The following is an 8,297-nucleotide window of genomic DNA, read 5'->3' as shown; positions in this document are numbered from 1 at the left end:
ATGCAGAAAATCTTGCCTGGCAGTCCTCTACAAAAGCAACATCTTGCTGGACTCTGATTGTGACCTTTTACCCAGGGATATGATCTGGGTTACAGTGAGGTTTGCTTTCTCTTTTATACTGCAATCAATTTGATCTTTTAATGGTTAATATTTAATACTATAAACCAAAAATGTATTAAATACAGTCAAAGTAAGCATTGCCATTCAGTATTCATTTTTGGAAACCTGACAAAATCTGTTGCTTATGCTACTTTGCTGAGCTTGGCTGTCCTAGTTACTCTCTGTCATCGATGGTGGAAGCACAGTGTTCCCATATAACAGGATCTGACTGAAGGGCTTGCCATTTTTATATCAGATTCTGGTATTCGCTTGCTCTAAATGCTGAACAAAAAGCAACACTAGACTAGAGCTCTCTATTTTCTGCCCCCCCCCACTCTATTGAAATGTCTTAAATCAGGAAATGAAGTCCCAAAATTCAGAAAGGATCTGCCTGGAACATCTTTACAATAGCATCTGTGCAACACTATGTGCAGAACCATAAAACTTCAAATTAAACAGTGGATCTATTATTTGTGTTTGTATCTTCATATCACAGGATGTAGGGTCCAGTTCCAGATGCACATGTTCAAGCGAATGGCCTCTTCACTTAGCAATATTTACTGCAACTGAGCTGTTGAATAAAAGGCATGCTCTAAAATTTGTTGCCTGGATAGACTTCATGAATGTAGGTGCACATATTTTCATGTCAGCAAGGGAACTCATGGAGTAGATTAATTCCATTTATGCATGCATAGGGAATAATTTGTGAAGAGAAAAATAAGCATCATAGCAATGCATGGTTATAACCATTCAGAAGAAGACAAGCTGTTGAATATCTCTTTTTCCCACCTTCTGACTCACTGTCTAGTCTGTCTGATGCACAAAAAATGTCAAGCTTCCCTAGTTGGAACTGGTGGAGGGAATTTGTGAGAACATTCACATCTTAAAGTAAGATGTGGAGTTTTGCCGAACAGCCCAGATGGAGAGGGCACAAGGCAGTATTACCTGCATAAAGCTTTCCAGTCTGTGCCTTGTCACTGGGAATCTCTGTATAATCCATCTATCTTGTTAGTGCTTGCTGGAATTTACAATATAGTTGTATTTTTTTCCATCACTGTATGGACACTTAATTAAAGCATGCAAATAACTTATTTACACTTTGTCTGAAAAACACTCCTGGTTGCATCTGGGGAAGGAAATGGCACAGTGTTCACAACAACAGAAGCTAAATCCAATTCCACATACATAATTACACTGGACACAGCTCAGAAACCCTCTTGATCATGTTTGATCAAAATAATCTATGGCTCAGTGTTATGTATCCACAGCATTAGGTCTGCTGTTGACATGGTTCCTCGGTTCCTCCTCTTGCTTCTCCACCTATATGTACCTGATGACAGAGCCGCCTAGTTTCCTGGAGTTCTTTATGAGGTCCCTGCACTAGGCAGCCACCTGGTTGACCCATGTCATGAGCAGCAGATAGACTTTTGCAGATGAGATCCTTCTACAGAAATGCATATTTCTGGTTTATCTTGCATTACCTTCTCCACTGTACCAACGGTACAAGCTGTTATCCTGCACCTAATATGGCTCCCTGCCCATCTAATAATATACTCCTTGATCACGTTTCAGTTGTATAACCTAAACTGCTGTATATGCAGTGAAGTAAATCTGTTGGCTCTGACAATTAAACACGGGTGATGAATGCGTGTGTTTGCATGCTGAAGCAACTCTTTTCCAGGGCTTTGAAAAGAATTGAAAAGTAGCAGGCAAAACAATGCAGTTGACAGAAATGCCTGGATGGCATTTAGAAAGTATCCAAATGAGCTCACAATTATGTGTTGTAGCTGCACTGCATTGCAAAGTGGGTAGATGGGAAAAATATGGCAAGTGTTTAACCCACATTCCAGTCAAGAGTGCCAACATATTTTTAACATTCACCTAGATATGTTTACTTGGGTTTTTGTTTTTTTGATTTATCAACACATAAAAATCTTTACCTAAAAATGTGACAAAATTACTGATACTAACAAAATTTGCACTTTTTCTTGTTTCAGTAGAGACTTTTGTCCATGTGGACTTACAAATACTGTAAGTAGTGGAGCAGAGTATGCCATAGCAGCTCTGGGCTTTTATAGATGAGTAGCAATAAAAATAGAGTAAATCCTGGCAGAACAATATTTTATAGAACTATCTGCTCTTAGTCTGTAAGTATCAGCTTCTTGACAAGAGAAACTGTGGAAAAAGTGGAGATGGTGACATAATAGCAACATAATTTAACTCACTGTGTCATTTTTCTTATTTTACAGACAAAGATCTGGTTGTTGATAGGTTTCCATTCATGCCTACCATGTTTTCCATAGCCTGGCACGAATTTCAGTGAAGTGGAAGGCATATGACAAACTGGCTTTTTGGCTGGCATGTCACACCAACTATGGCATGCTCAATGAAAAGCACTGTGTGAATGTCTTTTGCACGCTGCCAGGCATTCTATGCACAGTCAGCTGCAAAACAACACAGTGCTTTCTGCAGCTTCTTTTTAGTTGTATTATTTTCCACAAATTCCTTATTAAAATAGAAGGTATATTATATTAATATTTGCACTAAGCACAAAACGATCATTCCAAAACAGTTCTGTAATATGGTGCAATGGCACTCTGGCACTGTAGTGAAACAGAGTTAAAGCAGGCACATCTTAGCCTGCTCTACTGACTGAACAAATCCAGAGCTCTCTGCTTCTCCTTAACTGTGATGCTCCAGACCACTAACTGTCTTGGTGGCCCCTCATTGCACTTGTAATGCTTATTCAATGTTTTTCTTGCAATACCAGGTTCAAAATTGGACTCCAGAAGCACTTGCATAAGTGTTGAAGATGGAAATTAGCACTCCTGTCACCCTGCTGGCTATGCTCTTTTTAGTGCAGCTCAGTGTGCACCACTGGGTGCACCACTGACTCATGCTCCATTTGCTGTCCACTAGGATCTCCATGTCCTTTTGTGCAAAGGTACCTGCGGACCAGTCAGTCCCAGCCCATCCTGGTGCATGGGGTTGTTCCTCCCAAAGTGCAGGACTTTGCACTGTATTTGTTGAACTGCTTCATGGTCCTGTCAGTCCATTTCTTCAGCCCGTCTGGGCTCATCTGGATAGCAGCTCGTGATTTCATCCTTGAACTTACTGAAGGTATATTTTGTGCCACTGTTCAGGTCATTAAAGTTCTGCTAGTAATAAGACAAATGAAATTTCACTTCAGAACAATAATGGATACTCTAGTGGACCAAACCTTGTTTGTAGTATCTGAATAAATTTAATCTAAATTATCATTATCTTTTTGCTTTGTCTCTTTCTTTTTGATCATAGATATACAAAATTTCAAGGATGGGGATGTTGTGTATACTGGAGGATTGTACCAATGCCTCACTGCTTTTTTGGGGTCATATTTATTGACCTTGCCATTGGTTCTTGTTGCTTCTTCACTCAGAGACATTGTAAGACTTTTTCTCCTTTCTGTTTTATGGACTCCTGGCAGCCAGTCTATCTTCTATCATGCAAATAATTCTTGTGCCACAAATCTTTTCCCATCTTTTTCTTCTGTGCTGTTTCTTCCCATTCAGACCCCTTTCTTTTTTCTGCCTGCTCCAGAAATTTATATCAGTCTCAGTAATCCCTTTACCATGCTCAGCTCCCATTCTCCTTACAGCAAAATTTCCGTATGTCCCTTGTTTAAGCCATTCTCCTTGTGAAACAACAGAGGTTCATATCCCTCTTCTTCCCTTCATTTATTTCTTCTTTCTTCCTATTCAGTCAATAAACCATTCAGTGATTTATCAGTAAATATGTCTAACTGGGAAGTTAATAGGGAAGACATTCAGTTTATAACTGGGCAGAACAATACTAACTGGTGTGGCCAACTGGATGTTTATTTGATCTGCAGAAAACTGTAGAGGTATTTAAGCTACTGGAGTGCTACGGTGCTGCCCATTCCATTGTTATCACATTACTTCCAAGCAGACAAATGTCATCGAAATGATGTCATAACACTTAGCCAACTGACTTATGTGATGCTGATCCCAACACATTTTTGAAATATGTTGCAGTTCTGAGGCTGGATCTTTCTAGGTTAGTTTTAGGCAATCTTATCTATATCAAGCAGCATCTACAAAAATGCCTCCCATTTGTCAGCACAACATTTCCCTCTGTACTGGTTGTATTTTATTCTATTGCATATGCACATTTTTCAGATTTACTGAATAACTTCCCTACTGTAGCACTGCAGCTGACCACTAGTTCAGTAGCAGCTAACAATACTGGGATTTTATCCCCTTTGGGTGCTTTTCATGTACAGATACAAGACTAAGATGTCACTTTCTGATTGCATCCTTTTGAAAAGTGGTGTTTCATTCACTCCCTTAAAAGATTGTGTCAGTATCAGAAGCAGTATTTTTTATTAGTTTTGAATAGAAAATATTAAATTCTTAAGGTATCATTTTAATCTATATTTTATCATGAATACACCACTATTATGAGTCATAATAGTTCAGGCTCAGCTCCTGAGAGCAGTGCTTTTCCATTGCATAGTTCTCCCTTGTAAAAACAATGTAGGCTGAGGAGGAAGAGGCAAAGAGAAAAGGAAAAAAACCTACTGTCTGGGAAAAAATGAATTAGTGACACAGTTTGTATCAGTGCCTGTGGGAATAAGCCAAAGCTGGGGCTGAGGTATGCTATTTAAATGGCAGTATGTGATGAAAAATAAGTCTGATCTGACTAGCAATTCCTATTTATCTGCCTCATAATGGAAGAAGGAATTTTACTGTTTTAATAGTGGACTTAATCACTATGTTTTTTTTCTTCACTTAGTTGTAAAAAAAACAAACATTCAAGGAACAAGATTCTTTGGATGAGAATCCTGTAATACCTAATGCAGCAGGAGCCGATTCTTCCTAGACCTCTCAACAGAAACTACAGAAGTACCATAGAACTTTCCTTTAGTCTTTTGTTATGAAATAAGGTGGCTGGCAATTGCATTCTATATAATTATGGTTACACATTAAAAGTCTTGTCACTGGCTCTAAAATTTGACCCTCTGTGTGGCTGGCTACTGCCAGAGCTTCGTAGCTTCTTTCTCATTTTTTCAGCAAAACATCAGTATGTGGAATTTCTGTAGCTAGAAATGAATCATAGATGCTGAGATTTCAGAGAAATACACGAATAACTTGAAAGAATAAATTTAACTTTATATTTATAAGAAAAGCAAAATTTATACATTCTGATTTGATGAGTTTTGGAAATGCACATGTCTAAATCCAGGAATGATGGCACAATTACACACAGAGAAATGTAGTCATTCTTAGACTGATGAACGTATCAATCTGATTTGAATGAACAGCTTTTTATTAAAGCATATTTGTCCATGCCTTCTATCTTAATTGAGAAGGAAATTCAAAACATTCCTCCATTTCTGCTGACAAAGCCCTAGTTTTAATAGTGATTACTATTATGTGGAAAAATATCTATCTGAAGTGTAAAGTCCAAGGATACGTATGAGAAGCAAATGCAACTGCCCAGCATAAATCTCTTGGTCAACTATGTGCCTTTTCCTTTTTGAATGAAAATTATTCTTGTACTTGTTCAAAATCAGACTACATGCTCTTGGGTTAATGATCTTTTGTCTTACACATCTGTTAGGAGAAATGAATAATCATGAGGGATAGAAACAATACAGAAAGGTGATAGTTTGCTAATCAGTCAAGGACCTTGCACTAATTCCTGGTCCCTTGAGCAAAGCCTAAATAAAGTCACTTGGAGGTAATCGCTATGTCAGGATTGCTAGAAATAGCAACCTCCTCCACTCTCTGGAAGTGAGTTATGAAACATGAGCAAACACAACCTCTTATCTATTTCTGGAAGTCATTTTTGTATCTTTGTCCCCATCACCACCAGTAGCATCAAGGCTTTGGGTCATGGATCATCACAATTGCAGGTCTACCCTCCCATTGTGTTCCTCAGAGTTTTAGTTTACTGATAGAGGTGATGCTTTTGTTGGGCATTTCTCCATGATGTAAGGAATATCAATTCCTTCTGCATTTTCTGTCCTAGAATTTTACCTCTCACTAGTTATACTGCAGAACTATTTAAGTTCTGAAATACTTCTGTCCTCCTAAAAAGGTAGGTGAGGTGCAGGATCTGGACCATAATTCCTAAAGTGTTCAGATTCTTCCTACATCTAAACCATTTTATGGAATATTTAAAGGCATATGAACCATAAAAGTCTTATGATAGACATGCTACAGCAAACATGGTCAGAGAAAGAGTGAGAGCTGTGGCATTTTAGACTGGGAAATGGGACCGCTATTTAAGTTTATGAAGAGTGTGGGTTTGTCTTCCAGACCATCCTTATGTGTGTTTGGATCTTAAGATTGAGAACTTTATAAGATCACTTAATGCAAAAGATTAAGAATATATGGTATGTATAAGATTTAGAAAATTATCCTGGTAAATATAATCACCTGTTTAACATTTGACTAGTCCTTTTCACTTCAGACTTACAGTTTAAGGTTGATGCAAATATAAACATTTATGCTTTTATGAAGTGATGAAGTCAAATTCTTACTTTTCTAAGCCTCAGTGCCAGAGCACACATGAGCAGATTGCTCCACTCTTGAACAGAGACCTACATTTCAGCATATATGCCATCTGGGCAATACTTACAAGTAACACTGTAATGGTTATCTAACCAGCAAGTTTATAGGATTCTGTGTGTTGAATTTGCCTGTTTATTATTCCATGGATAGCTGCTGTCTGGTGAATATTAACCTCATTTCTTGAATGCTTTTCATCTCTGAACTCAATTATTTTCTTTAAATCAATTTTAAATTAGAGACAAAGCCTGTCTTACATTTTTATTTTGATAAATCTGACTTTACCATTTTCAGCAGTAGATTTATTAGTTACAACACAGACACGGGATCAAATTGTGACCTGTGGTTTCCTCTGAAATAAATTTCTGTATCTCATCAAGAAATTAGGACACCAAAACTTGTTGGAAGTCAAGGTTCTAGTGATTTTGGTGTATGCAATGAATCATAAAGAATCCTGGAATTCTATTTCTGTCTCATTTTTCTGCTTTGTAATTATGAGCTACTCCCAGTGCTCCTGACTAACTACCTGCTTCCCTTCTCTTTTCAGATCCCCTGTACTTTAGACCTAATTCAATTTCAGCTGTTGTCTTCTATGCCATCTGCATATTTTCTTAAACATTTCTCTTGTACATGAAACTTAAACCACATTCAGTAATGAAAAGCCCAGCAAAGACTTCTAAAGGCTTTCTTTTACTGGAGGAGGAGACCAGTGTTTTTAAGGGATTCTACACAGGGCTTTTTAAGAATGAAGCGATTGAGTGTTTCATCTGGAGAGAGGTGTTGATGGACACAGTATATTCAGGCTTGAGGAAAGGAGGGAAATCCAGAGGGAAGAGTTAAGCACACTGTCAGAAAAAGGAAGACGACCAGAATGGAAGAAGTCAGAAGGAAGCCTACTGTCTCATTTGGTACTCTTAATGACCCACAGAAAAAGGGCCCAGTGAAAGCAGATATAGAAAGGACATATTTTTTTCCCTCAGAAGGAACTTGTTTGAATTAAAGGTTTTAAGTTAGAGTGCCTAAGGTTATAACTTCTTCTTAGATTGCTTCTTCCTTCCTTTCACAGCCCCTTTTAGGTTATCTGAATGCCAAGGAGTTCAGAACAAACATTAACTCTGGAAAATTGCTATGTGCCTGAGGCTCAGGACAGAAATTTCAGTATTTACTGAGTCTTCCTACCCAGGCAGTAAAGTACAACCTCAAATTTGTCCATTTAAGTAGGTATAAAAGATACAGTGCTTTATCTATTACCTGTTCTGGATCTGGAGATTTGGCTGTGAGTCATGGCAACGAGAAGATGTCAGAAAATGGAAATGAAAACTGAGGAAGAGGTGGAAAATAGTATGTGCTCTGTTTGGATTAAATACATAGCTCCTGTGTACCTTGTTCATGTCTCCACATTTAATATGGCAAAGTCACTGGAATATCTTGGGTGGTTCCAAACCTTCATCTGTTATCTTGCCTCAAATTGTTCATGGCACAGGTATAGTAATTGTTCCTTGGCTAACACTGTTCTTTAGCTCCAATAACTCTTATCATTTGTTGGTGTTTACCTCTCTGATGATGTGTGTATACAGACACCTGTCACTTCCCATCTTACCATTTGTTCACTATGCAAAGCAC

Source organism: Manacus vitellinus, unplaced genomic scaffold, assembly GCF_001715985.3.
Source record: "Manacus vitellinus isolate BGI_N305 unplaced genomic scaffold, ASM171598v3 scaffold_1_pilon, whole genome shotgun sequence".
Classification (NCBI taxonomy): Eukaryota; Metazoa; Chordata; class Aves; order Passeriformes; family Pipridae; genus Manacus; species Manacus vitellinus.
This window is presented reverse-complemented; position numbering follows the sequence as displayed.